The sequence below is a fragment of the Schistocerca americana genome, chromosome 5 (genome assembly GCF_021461395.2).
Source record: "Schistocerca americana isolate TAMUIC-IGC-003095 chromosome 5, iqSchAmer2.1, whole genome shotgun sequence".
NCBI lineage: Eukaryota > Metazoa > Arthropoda > Insecta > Orthoptera > Acrididae > Schistocerca > Schistocerca americana.
The window spans coordinates 328484593-328498006 of NC_060123.1; positions in this window are offsets into that span (position 1 = coordinate 328484593).

Here is a 13414-nt window from a genome sequence, read left to right on the forward strand (position 1 = left end):
TGCCCGGTCGCACACTGCAGCCGTAACAGAGACGCTCCTACAGGGATTTTGATGGGAACTGTTTGATCACCCACCATAAAGCCAGGGTTTGGCTCCCTCTGATTTTAATCTCTTTGCTCACGTGAACTGCTGTTTATGACGAGAACATTTTCACACAGAAAAAAATTGCCGACAGCACAGAGAATTCGCGGAAAGCACAGGTGGCTGGCTGCCTTCTACGAAGAGAGTGTTACAAAGTTGCTACAACGCTGTGACAAATTTCTAATTCGGAGACGCGAGTGTGTAGAAAAGTAGCTGAAAGTTGTAGCTAAATGTTACAAATAAAGCATATTTGATTTTTCACTGCAGTTTTCATTTCACGGCCTATCGGGCCTTGGGGAAAAAGAGAAAAATAGCCCTTCCGCAACTTGGACTCTAACTACACCGATAAAATGTCTTCGGTGATTGTTCAGTCATATTTTCCTAACGTTTTGGCATGGGCGATTCTTTACAGAGTAATGACGTAATCAGGATTCATTCAGTTCGTTTTCAGAACTATCTTTGCTTCTGAAAATACATACATAACAGTCAAAAAGGTTTAAATGGCTCTGAGCACTATGGGACTCAACTGCTGTGGTCATTAGTCCCCTACAACTTAGAACTACTTAAACCTAACTAACCTAAGGACATCACACACATCCATGCCCGAGGCAGGATTCGAACCCGCGACCGTAGCAGTCGCACGGTTCCGGACTGCGCGCCTAGAACCGCGAGACCACCGCGGTCGGCATCAAAAACGTTTGTAGCTTGCAAACACGGAGGCTTTCTGGTATGAATTTTCGATGGAGTACAGATACAAAAGCAAGAAGGAGTAAAAAAGTATTCGGAATGCAATTACTCTGTAACAAGCCCGCGAAACTTACCTTCCAGACGAAGTACGGAACGCTGAAAGTTACTTCACTCGGTTTCAGAAGCTCTGACGAGACGCTGATAAGCCGTACCGATAATCAAACCTTTAGAGCGCTAATAAAGGGACAGTGAAAACTACAAAGAAAAATGTGTACCGCATTTGTTATTTGTACAAGTAACCTAAGAATGGAAATGTTACAGAAATCCTTGCCCACGCTGCTAGCCAGCCTGGTGGCCGAGCGGTCCTAGGCGCTACAGTCTGGAACCGCGCGACCGCTACGATCGCAGGTTCGAATCCTGCTTCGGGCATGGATGTGAGTGATGTCCTTAGGTTTAAGTAGTTCTAAGTTCTAGGGGACTGATGACCTCAGAAGTTAAGTCCCATAGTGCTCAGAACCATCTGAACCATTTTGAACCACGCTGCTATTTCCTGGAGACGAAACTGTCAGTTGAAAACAACAAGGGACGTAGTTTAAGATGCAGGTAAATCAACAGGGCAAGGAATACTATACCATGAAGTAAACTTTAAACAAAATTACAAGACATGTTTATTATATCACTAGCGACAAGCCGTGGTTTCGCACGGTGGCACTAAGTATCTAAGGCCGGACGAGTTGTCTAGCGCAGCGCTAGTAAGTTGTGTACGCAAACAATCCTCGTAATCAGTGAAAGCCGTATCAAATCCCTACAGTGATTCCTGACAGTGAGCTACACAAAGAGACAGACAAACGCGCTGAGGGATATTATTTCATAGTATGAATAGAAGACGCTTTCTATCATACCAACTAAACTTACGCTATGTTTTTTTTTAATCAACAAAATTGCCTTTTGTGTGCTGTAATGTCTATATTTTCAGCGCAGACGCGTTTAGAATTTAAGTATCTTCATCACTGTGCATTTTGTAATATTACACTTGTGTTTGAAACAGCAGAAATTATAGTCAGTAAGGTCTTGAATTATGAGCCGAATGAAGGTACACAATTTTCCTTACCGTTTGTTCACTATGTGAACACAGATCGACAGTCCCATTTTCGGTACATTTTCACACTTTGTTCGCAGATTCATTATAAATTGAATTTTTTTCAGTCCACCAGACCATCGCAACTAAACATGATTCTGAACCTGTGCGCGCAGAGTGGGAAAACTGGAAAGTTGTCAGAACTTGTGAAAGGAGTATTTTCTGTAAGTTTGATTTCATTCTGCTTAAAAATCGACAAATGTGCTGTATGAACATATAACCGATATTTTATCAAACAAAATAAAATCATTCATTATTTTAGAATGTCGTCTTTCATTATTTTAGAATTTTAGATTACACAAACTAACTTGCAAAGGGCAGTTTATTTTCTTGTAAACAAACATAAATTTTATGGAGCTTATGTGGAAATTGGCTGCTCCAGCAAACTTATTAGCTTACATATTAACCAGTTCATAAATTTGGAAAAGTGCAGTGAACTTGCTCTCCGTTTAAAATTGCGATTACGAAATCTAAACTTTGCCGGTACACTAACACTTCCTTACCAACCAAAACAATGCCTGAAATTTCTAACACACCGCACCAGGGGTTTTCATCTTTCTACCCTTATCTGCCTTATCCTACATTATGTCAAACTGACCTGGATCTCAGCCTCATCTAAATGCTGCAAAGCCATCCAAATACCAGAAAGACGTCCACTCCATCTCACCTTCTGCATTTGCCTACCTTCCCCAGCTCGCATCCTATACCAACGCATTTATTTCGCACACCTCCCTCTCCTCTTGGAAAGCCTTCGGACCCGTTAGTAGTCGGAAATAAAACAGCGTCCATTATCCTATGCACTATTCACCAGTCTAAGTACTCTGCTTTACCCCTACATCAGTATCCTATCTTCGACGTAACTGAGTGCCAACGTGCACTACACAACGATGAAACCCGTCCCGAGATACACTATTTCTCCCAGACCACGCCAACAAAGCTCCAACTCAGCCCAGCCTTATGTTTCCCCCCTTCTACCCTACAAAACTGTTAGTTGCCTTCTGCGGTTCCATAACGTCCCACTGTAGTACTCATTATTCCATCTCCATCATGAACATGATTTTTCATACAACATCTACATCAGCATTATATTGTAAGAGCATGAAAATCATCATCACTGATCACATTTTAGTTTTTCTAAAATCAACGACATTTTTATAATCTTAGAAACAACTCTTCACTGATTTACTTAATTTATTTAATCAGAACTTTGCTCAATACGTAAAATATTTGGCTGGAGATCGGTTTCACCGTCTGCCAGCCCGCCACCTATGTGGAGAACTGAAATAACTATAAAAACAAAACAATGCGCAAATAGTGTGCAGGGAGTCCCTCGAACAAAGCCTCAACAACTAGGCTGAAACGTTCTATGGGAATGACACGGTACCAATACCCAAGAACTTTTAGCATAACCGAGAGTAGCCGCAAAGGCCTAAGTTCTTACAAGGAAAACGTAAAGCGTACTCGAGACAAATTACTGAAATTCTTATGAGGGAAACTGAAAAGGCGCACGAATAAAAAGTGTTGAGTAAATAAAATTATATTAAAATAGGAGAACGGTTTAAGAATGGTTGTGCTTATTGTACCCCATAAATTTTAAACATAAATTTCTCAGGGACAGTTTAACTGAGCGTAGACGCGGCTCAGTAATTGGACATGTTGAGGGGAATTAACCATTTTATCTCACCACACGATGGTTATCAACACTGCATGAAGATGTAGGCCGTTGGCATGGTGCTAGCGCATTTAGATCTCCAGGGGCGCTTGTAAGCTTTCATTTGGCCGTTGACTGATAGCTGACAGATTTCTTCCCTGCACCTCTGTTTACTCGCGACGTTGATCCATGGCTTCTTAGTCGCTCTCCAGGTACAATGGCTCCCTGGAACACAGCACTGGACTCGCATCCGGGAGGACGACGGTTCAATCCCGCGTCCGGCCATCCTGATTTAGGTTTTCCGTGATTTACCTAAATCACTTCAGGCAAATGCCGGGATGGTTCCTCTGAAAGGGCACGGCCGACTTCCTTCCCAATCCTTCCCTAATCCGATGAGACCGATGACCACGCTGTCTGGTCTCCTTCCCCAAACCAACCAACCAACCAACACAGCACTGCTTTATTGTTCTGGGCGGCAGGGGTCGCTTACTTTCTTTGAAATTCATGCAGTGTCTTTTCTCTGGAGTAATTAGACTGCAGAGCGGAGTCCAAGTTTTATTTGAGGATGTAGGTGAGCAGGAATACAGTCGAGAGTTCATATACTCGACTGCTGGACGGAGACCTGGCCCTGCTTTGGAGTTTTCCTCCAGTATTGCCCTACTGTCTCGTTCATCTGCAGTGCTATGCTCGGGAAGGGAATGCGTTCCTGTCACGAGTGGTGGCTGGAGATGAGTCATGGTGTCATCACTTCGAACCAGAATCAAAACGACAAAGTCTCCAGTGTAAATATCCAGTCTCACCACCATCAAAAAAAGCTAAGTCCATCCACAGGAGTGCAGGAAAGGTTATGCTGACGTTCTTCTTTGACCAAGATGGCGCCCTTCTGATTCACTTTCTGCAGCATCGGGCAACAGTGAATGCCCAGCGTTACTCGCAAGCTTTCTCCACCCTTCGTCAGGCGATTAAATCAAAACGGCCAGGCAATCTCACCCATGGGGTCATTCTGCTCCACGGCAATGCAAGGCCTCATACGGCCAACACAGTCTCGGCGCTCCTGCAGAAATTCAAATGGGAGGTTCTCGGCCACTCTCCATACAGTCCGGACCTCTCTCCCTGTGACTGCGCCATTTTTGGTCCCCTCAAAAAGGCTCTGAGGGGCAAACGATTAACCTCGGACGACGACTCCAACTGTACGTGCAGAACTGGTTAACACCGCAGCCCCGAGAGTTTTATGAGACAGCCATTCACCGCCTTGCGTCACAGTCGGACAAGTGTTCAACAGCCAGGATCAGTACTTCTAACATACCAGTACTGGTTTCTGTAATTATGCCTCTGGCTCTTTTCTTTTTGAACGCTCCTTATATTATACCGACAAGTAATGACTTGTATCGCTATGTGAACTAATTGATGAATTTGAATAAGATGATGTTGTTCGTTGTTTGAGTGTACAGGGTGTCTCAAACCTTTTGGGTCAAACTGAAATGGGTGATTGTAGATCAACAACCGATAATATTGAGATAGGGAACCAATGGTAGGAATTGCATATTTATTGCGTTATGGGCGTACACAGCGTACACCACACAACAGAGTAGCTCGTAGTAACTGCTCAAAGTGACTACCACATATATTGCCTCGGGGCAGGCAGTTCTGCAGCACTCTCGAAAAAATACTTGATGTCTGTCGTATCATGAGGCAGGCAGCTTGGACCCTAGCAAGCAGGTCCTCTTCCCTTTCTACGGGGGTTTCTTACACCAGTCCAGAAGTGTTACATCCAGTGATCGCGCCGGCCATGGGACAGGATCACCACTTCCAGTCCAACGATGAGGATATCTATTGTTGAGGTGCTCGTGGACATTAACACCGAAGTAAGCAGGCGCACCGTTGTGTTGAAACCACATTCTTTCGGGGACAACAAGCGGTACAGTCTGCAAGAACTATGGCAGCACATCTCACAGGAACACCAGGTAACGTGGACTAGTTGTATGGTTCTAACATTCTGCGTGGTGTCTGTTTGTTCTAATCCGTGTCTCCCTACCACTTTCGCGCAACGACGCTCTGAGCGTGTTTTTTAGGGAATTGACTAGTTTGAACCTGGGACCTGTTGCTGGTAAGGAGACGCCAGATCAAACATGACATGTAGAGTTCAGAAGAGTTCAGTGAGACTAGCGATGATATAACCAAATACTTAATGATTTCAGCGTCAGCTCCACTGCACTCCCTGTAAAAGAATCTTAATACTAACTAAATTTAGTGGAAGGGGTTCAAGGCTTTCCTATTTTTAGATAGCTGGAAAATAACGTCGAAAAAGCAGTTAAGTTTACCGTTGGAAATTTCATTCTACACACAAAACATTGTTTATAAATTGCACTATTGATAAAAGGAAATGTTTTAATACAGGATGATAAAAACCAACTGCGTTCAACAAAAATGTGAACGAATATTCCCTGAATGGGTTTCCAAGTTCTACAATGTATCGAAGGATGACCTATGCCATATCACATCTATAATCTAGGTTTAAATTAAGTTTCACAAAAGAGAAAACTGTCAAAATGGTCTACAGTGACCCTCAGTTATCTTTAATAACTTATCTAACTTGTCGTAAATTACAGTGGCTGATGTGGCTTCTCAATAATTATATAACAGAAAAATCATCACGTTTCAGATTTTAACTTACGTAGCAAATGTGAATACCATGAGCTTCAATTGACGATCGACACTAGCATTACGTAAAAAGGGGATGTAACAGATGAGACTTCTGCAGTTCTGAGTGAAGCCTTATGCGCTCAAAAATGCGGCATCGCGTGCGTTTCATTACCTTGTCGGTGTTCGTCAGGGGGCGGCGTGCAGCACAGCCATCCAGCTCGCCGTCTCGGAAGCAACTCTTTTCTAACTTCACCTTACTACAATTTACCGAAGTTGGTTTAAAAAAAACTATCTGGCTGTGTTTTCATCTGACCAATCAGGGTCTCAATGTTAACCTTAAGCTCCGCCTACAAAAATTCTGTCTATCCAATGAGAAACGTTATACTTTTCGTGGTGGGGCAATGTTTTTAAAGTTTGCAACGTAACAGAGACGCGAAAAAGTCTCACGCTAAAACTTGCAGCTGGTGTGGTCCTTTTAGCGTTATCGTAAGATCTATACTGTTCTTCTGGAGGGCTCTATCTTTTAACATGGGCTGGGGGGTGGTCCTGTCGGTTACTTTTTGTGGTGGGGCAATGTTTTTAACGTTTGCAACGTAACAGAGACGCGAAAAAGTCTCACGCTAAAACTTGCAGCTAGTGTGGCCCTTTTAGTGTTATCGTAAGATCTATACTGTTCTTCTGGAGGGCTCTAGCTTTTAACATGGGCTGGGGGTGGTCCTGTCGGTTAGCTGGAGACATGGGTGTCCTTCCCTTATCGTAGGGCCTTCTAGCTTAACACGGTTCTGTTCTCGGCCTCTGTTCTCGTTTCTCCCCTCGGAACTGCGTCTGTCTCACGGTGGGAAGGTATGACATGCATTTAGGCATTCTTGTGTTAGTCTTTGGTATTCCATTTGCTCACTCGTTACTCGTTTTACTTTGGTTAATTTAATGTCAGGATTTATTCGGAGCTATGTGACATACTGCCGGATTTGCTTATCATGTTAGGGTTTTCATGGAAGGTGTTGGATTTACCTGGCACCTTACATGGAGAAGCCGCAAATCAGGTCCCATTAGGGGATCTTGAACAATGGCCGCTCACACGTTGACAGAGAATCGTTGCTGATGGCCACCGATGTGAGTGGCGGAGGAAGGGGGGTAAGGGGGTCCTCATTTCAGACGTGGCTGTTGCGGCTGTTTAAAACACCAACGCGGGTGAATGAGCCCTTATCCGTGAACGATGCAAACTTTACGATGTTCGGCACTACAGCACTGTGGTGGATAATTCACTGACAGAGGTGAATGTGGGGCTGTAAATCCTTCGGTTCCAGTTCCTGCACACGTTCTTAATGTCAGGGGTGTAATACCTGTTCCACCAGTACAGTACTCACCACACTGTATCCTTCGAAGTATGCGTTTCGCGGGCACGTTGACAGGTGCTTACTGCTGGGTTTGGCCACACTATCCAACACGTTCTCCTCAAATTCTGGTATTCGGGCATGTCTTTGGCAGGAATCTTGGCCGGTTCTCTGTGGTTTGAACGATCCCGTCTCTCGTAAGTTGGTATCCACGGAGCTATTCTTTCAATTAGAATGACGCTTGTTGGGAAAGCATTCTCTATACATCCGTGCTGCTTTACGGGCACCGAATCTTGCCTCACCGAACATTAAATGCGTCTGCCAACCCCTGTGACGAGTAACGTTCCACCTTTGGCTACGCCTCATTATACACAGTAACGCACCTCACAATAGATGCATCACACACTATCTAATGCAAGGGACAACTGACATCAGGGATAGTGTGCGTGCAGCACAGGTTAGTGCGCCGGTGGGATGCGTGCGATCGTCACATGACACATGTGCTGTGAGCAAAGTTGTGTAAAGTGTGTTTGGTGCTCAGGGGTGTACGCTATATATCAGGGTCTTTGTGAGAGTGCGGCAGAACTGCATAGTTTGAGACTGGCGGTCGTCGATTTGAACAGTTACAAGGAAGTACGTTGTTGTTATGCGCTGTACGCTGTGCGCGTCCATATCAAGATAAATATGCGTTTCCGATTAATGGTTCCCTGTCTCAATATAATCGGTTGAGTCGCCACTACACCCTTTTTTCAATTTGAGCGAAAAGGTTTAGGACATCTTGTATTGCAATATACCTTTGTCTAAAAATATTTCATTGTTGAAAGGAGCGTATTGTCTGTGACTCTGATGTTGCTTCTAGCTTGAGGACAAACTCATTAAATTACACACGACTATTAACTGTAATTAAGAGATTTGTGTCTGTTTTCCTATAAATGTGTAGGAAGACATTTGTATTCTGCTTTACTGTAAGTGGGTGGGCAGCAGTTTGTATCGTTTTAATTTACTTATGTGTGAGCTCATTTGTAAGTGACATGTACTGGGGAATTTTGCCAATTGAAACCTTGTAATAGGGTAAATGTTAGTGGGAGTTTTAGTATTATTTTTTAAAGAACTGTTTGTTAGGTATTTGAATGCAATAAATGTCATGTGTTTTGAAAAGAATGTGACAAATTGACTTATTACATAACAATTGTAGTGACTTCTGCATTTGTGTGGTAGCAAGGGAAACACCCAAGGAAAGCATTCATACGGAAAAAATGTTGAAAGTAGTAATAATGATTTCGTGTGGGTCAATGGATGGACTAAATCTTTCAATTTGACGCCACTTCGCGATCTGCGTGGCCCCGGTTATCCAGCCTGGGTAAGAGCACCTACCACCACCGGTTTCTGGCGACTCCACACATCGTTGAGACGTGAAGGCTAGACTCGAAGCAAACTGAAAATTTCTGTGCTTTGGCCGGAATTTGATTCCGCGACCTCTCGGTTTCCAGGCATGCAGATCACCCCCTAGACCACCAAGCCCACCTATTTTTAAAGTGTAAACATGACATCGGAGAAAATAGTAAACAATGACGAAGCTGCTACTTTCATATCTCGACTGGCAGCAACGATTCTGTCACCGTGAGAGCAGTATTAATCATTCGACAGAGGACAGTCACTTCTTGTTCATCCAGATGTTTCGGGTTTATTGCCCGTAAAGAACGAGTGACGTTCCCGCGGTCGCACGCCGGAGCCGGCGTTCGCGTCACACGCCGACGCCTTCAAATTTTGGCATTCCGGCGTCTCTTTGTCTCGGTCGCCGCAATTCGTACATGACGGCCGACGCTCGCGCTCCGTTGAAATGCCTCGCAGGTGCAGAGGGAGGGGGAGTTCCTTCAACTCTCGGCGGTCTGCGAGGTATTCGGGGACACTGAGCTCACCGCGACGGCGGCGGCTCGGAGGCATTCGGCGCACGCACGTGGCGTGGTGCTGTGCGGTGGCCACGCCGCGCAACGTGCGTGTCAGACTGCGTGTGCGTCACGACCTGTTGCTGGTCCGCAGCGATTACTCGGTCCGGACGGTAGCGCCGGCGCGCCTTCATTACGGCCGCACCGAGGTCCGCCAGATTACAGCCGCGTTACAATTTACGTCACAATTAGGCGGCGGGCTTTCTCCGGCACGGAGAATCGCTGCCGGGGTGAGGCGGCGGTGAGTAATGCGCGCGCCGTGGGAACCGCTCTTGCCAGCCCCAGAATTAGCCACCAGCCGGCAGGTGCTGGCCTCTGGGCGAGGTCGTCACGCGGCTTACACGTTCCTAGCCTCACAGTGCTACCGAGCGTAATTCCTCACTAAAATACCAAAGCAGCAGCCAACCTGAAGGCTGCTCTGGACAATTTTTCATGCTTTCACGATTAATCGTCAAAAGTTTCTCATTCTTCCAGGACGTACAAAAACTTCCACCCAACCCCAGTGACACCAACTGATCTGCTTCTACATCAACATACGAAAGTTGTTCAATAAGTACTGCAACATCTTTTTCTCGGCCAACTTGTGTCTAAAATATGCTGGGTTTTGCTGTAGGACATTTGGAATATTCCCGCTTCAGCCCCTTTACTTGCACGAAGTTTCGATAGGTGACGGCGCTATAGGCCTATGTAGCCTCCAGAATGGCGTCTGTCACGAAGGTGCGATCCAAACAGAGAGCTGTCATTGCATTGAGTTTCTTCCGCCGGAAAACTAGAGGATCGCAAATTTTCATAGACGCTTGCAGAATGTCTGCGGAGACCTGGCAGTGAACAAAAGCACGACGAGTCGTTGGACGATATATCTCTCTTCATCGTAACAAGGTCGCGTATACCTGTCTGATCGCCCGCGTGCCGGCCGGCTACACACAGGTGTGACTCGTGCAGTGTTGGAACGTGCTGAACTGCGCAACTGGGCGTCTCTTTTGCTAGCGGAGACACACTCGTTGGGGTATTCGAACGAGTGTGCCCGCTGAGTTCCTCGGCCAACAGTAGACCGTAGAGAGCAAAGGAGGACCGTCTGTGAGGAATTTCTTGCGCGTTACAGGGCCGATCGTGACAATTTACATCGTTACAAGCGATGAAACATGGGTTCATCACTTCGAAACAAACGGCAGTCCACTGAGTGGTACCACACCACTTCGTCTCCGAAAAAGAAGTTCAAATCGGCACGCTCAGCTGGTAAGGTCATGGCGACGGTCAGCTGGGGCTCTGAAGGGTTATTTCGTTTGATATCCTCCCACATGGTCCAACGCTCAACTCGGAAGTATATTGTGCTACCCTCAGAAAATTGAAAAAAAAACAGCTCCACAGCGTGTTCGTCGCTACAAAAATGCAAACGAACTTCTTCTTCTTCTCCATGACGACACAAGGTCTCACACAAGTCTGCGCACCCGAGAAGAACTCAGAAACCTCGTTTGACTGTTGTTCAAAAAATGGTTCTAATGGCTTTGAGCACTATGGGACGTAACATCTGAGGTCATCAGTCCCCTAGAACTTAGAACTACTTAAACCTAACTAACCTAAGGACATCACACACATCCATGCCCGAGGCAGGATTCGAACCTGCGACCGTAGCAGTCGCGCGGTTCCGGACTGAAGCGCTTAGAACCGCTCGGCCGCCGCGGCCGGCTTGACTGTTGTTCCTCATTCACCCTAACGCCCGGATCTGACACCTTCCGACTCCCATCTGCTCGGCCCAATGACGGGGGAGGTTACTGACGTTGGCTCCGACGTCGACCAGCAAAGTGGTACCATGCGGCATACAGATGGTATAAGGCCGTGACATTCAACGGAGATTATGTTGAAAAAACGGTCATGTGGCTAAAAGAGTGGGGAACAACATGGTGTATTGGAATCCTGAAAAAAAAACCTGCTCTCAGAAAAAAGTGATGCATTGCTTATGGAACGCCCCTCATTCACACTACACAAGCCACCATACGGTGCATGGCACATGGCGGAGGGAACCTTGAAACCTATTAATCACTCCCTTTCCTGTTCTACTCGCAATTAGAACGATGGAAAAACGACTATCAACGTGCGCGATTTATACGTTGGTGGCAGCAGTATCTTTCTCCAGTCAGCTGTAAACGTCGGTTCTTTATAATTTCTCAGCAGCGTTGCGCGAAAAGAACGTCGTCTTCTCTCCAGGTATTCCGTCTTTCACGAAGGATCTTTGTAATCCTTGCGTATTGATCGAACCTGCTGATAACAAGTCTAGCAGCAATCCTCTGAACGTCTTCGATGTCATCGTTTATTCCGACCTGGTGGGCGTCCAAAATATTCGAGATGTACTCAAGAATGCGTCGCACTGGTCTTCTGTATGCGATTTTCTTTGTAGATGAGCTACACTTTCCTCAAATTCTCCTAATAAGTGGAACTCTAAACCTCGCTTTCCGTACTACCTATCTTACGTTTTCATTCCATTTCATATCGCTTGGAAATGCTAGGTCTACATTTTTAATTGTTGTGACTGTATCAAGCAGCACATAGCCGATACTATATTCGAATATTACAATACAGAGTTGTTTTTCTCCTCATCTTCATTAACATACATTTTTCTACATTTAGCTGTCATTAGGCACATCGTATAGAAATTTAGGCACCCTGTAGCCTTCTACAGCCACACAAAGACTTCTACATCTACATCATCCTCCGAAAGCCACCTAACGGCGTGTTAGGTACCATTATCTGATCCCTCTAACCCTGCTCCACTCGCAAACAGTGCATGGGAACAATGATTGTCGGTAAGCATCTGTATTGGTTCTAATTTCTCGAATTTTCTACTCGTGCTTAATATGCGAGATGTACGTGGGAGGAAGTAATATGTAGTCCGACTCCACTTGAAAAGTGCTGTCCCGAAATTTCAGTAGTAAATCTCGCCGTGATGCACAACGCCTCTCTTGTAACGTCTGCCAGTGGAATTTGTTTAGCATCTCCGTAACGCTCTTTTCGCCATCTTATCGATCCCGTGACGAAACGCGCCGCTCTTCGTTTGATCTTCTCTATCTCCTCTACCAGTCCTACTTAATAGGCATTCCATATAGATGAACAGTACTCAAGAACGTGGCGAACAAGCGCCTTATAAGCTACTGCCTTCGTGGATGAGTTACATTTCCTTAAGATTCTTCCGATGAATCTGAGTCTAGTGTTTGCTTTTCCCACTATTTGTTTTATATGGTCATTCAACTTAAGGTCAGTCTGGATAGTTACGCGTAGATATTTTACGGCACACACTGTCACCAGCTGTTTGTCATCAGTAGTGTAGCTGTACAGTAGTGGATTTCTTTTCCTATGCATGCGCAATATGTTACAGTTATTTACGTTCGCAGCCTGCACCATTCATCAATACTCTACATGTCGTTCTGTAAATTCTCCTGGCGTTGCTCCTTTGCTACAAACAACTGCATCATCTGCGAATAGCCCTAAAGAGTATCCGACGCCTTATCACTGTGGTACTCCGGATATTACCTTTACATCTGTCTATTAGGTTCCGTTAAGAGCGACGTGCTGAGTTCTGTCTGCAAGAAAGTCTTGAATCCAATCGCAGGTCTGCTCCGATACTCCGTAAGCTCGTATTTTTTTCATTAAACGGCAATGCGGGACGGTGTGAAATGCCTTACTGAAACCAAGGAACACGGCATCAACCTGAGCGCCGTTGTCCAATGCGCTGTGGATCTCATGGAGGAACAGGGTGAGCTGAGTCACGCAGGATCTCTGTTTTCGAAATTCATGTTGATTTTTATAGAGGAGATGTTCATTGCCGGCCGGAGTGGCCGAGCGGTTCTAGGCGCTTCAGTCTGGAACCGCGCGACCGCTACGGTCGCAGGTTCGAATCCTGCCTCGGGCATGTATGTGTGTGATGTCCTTAGGTTAGTTA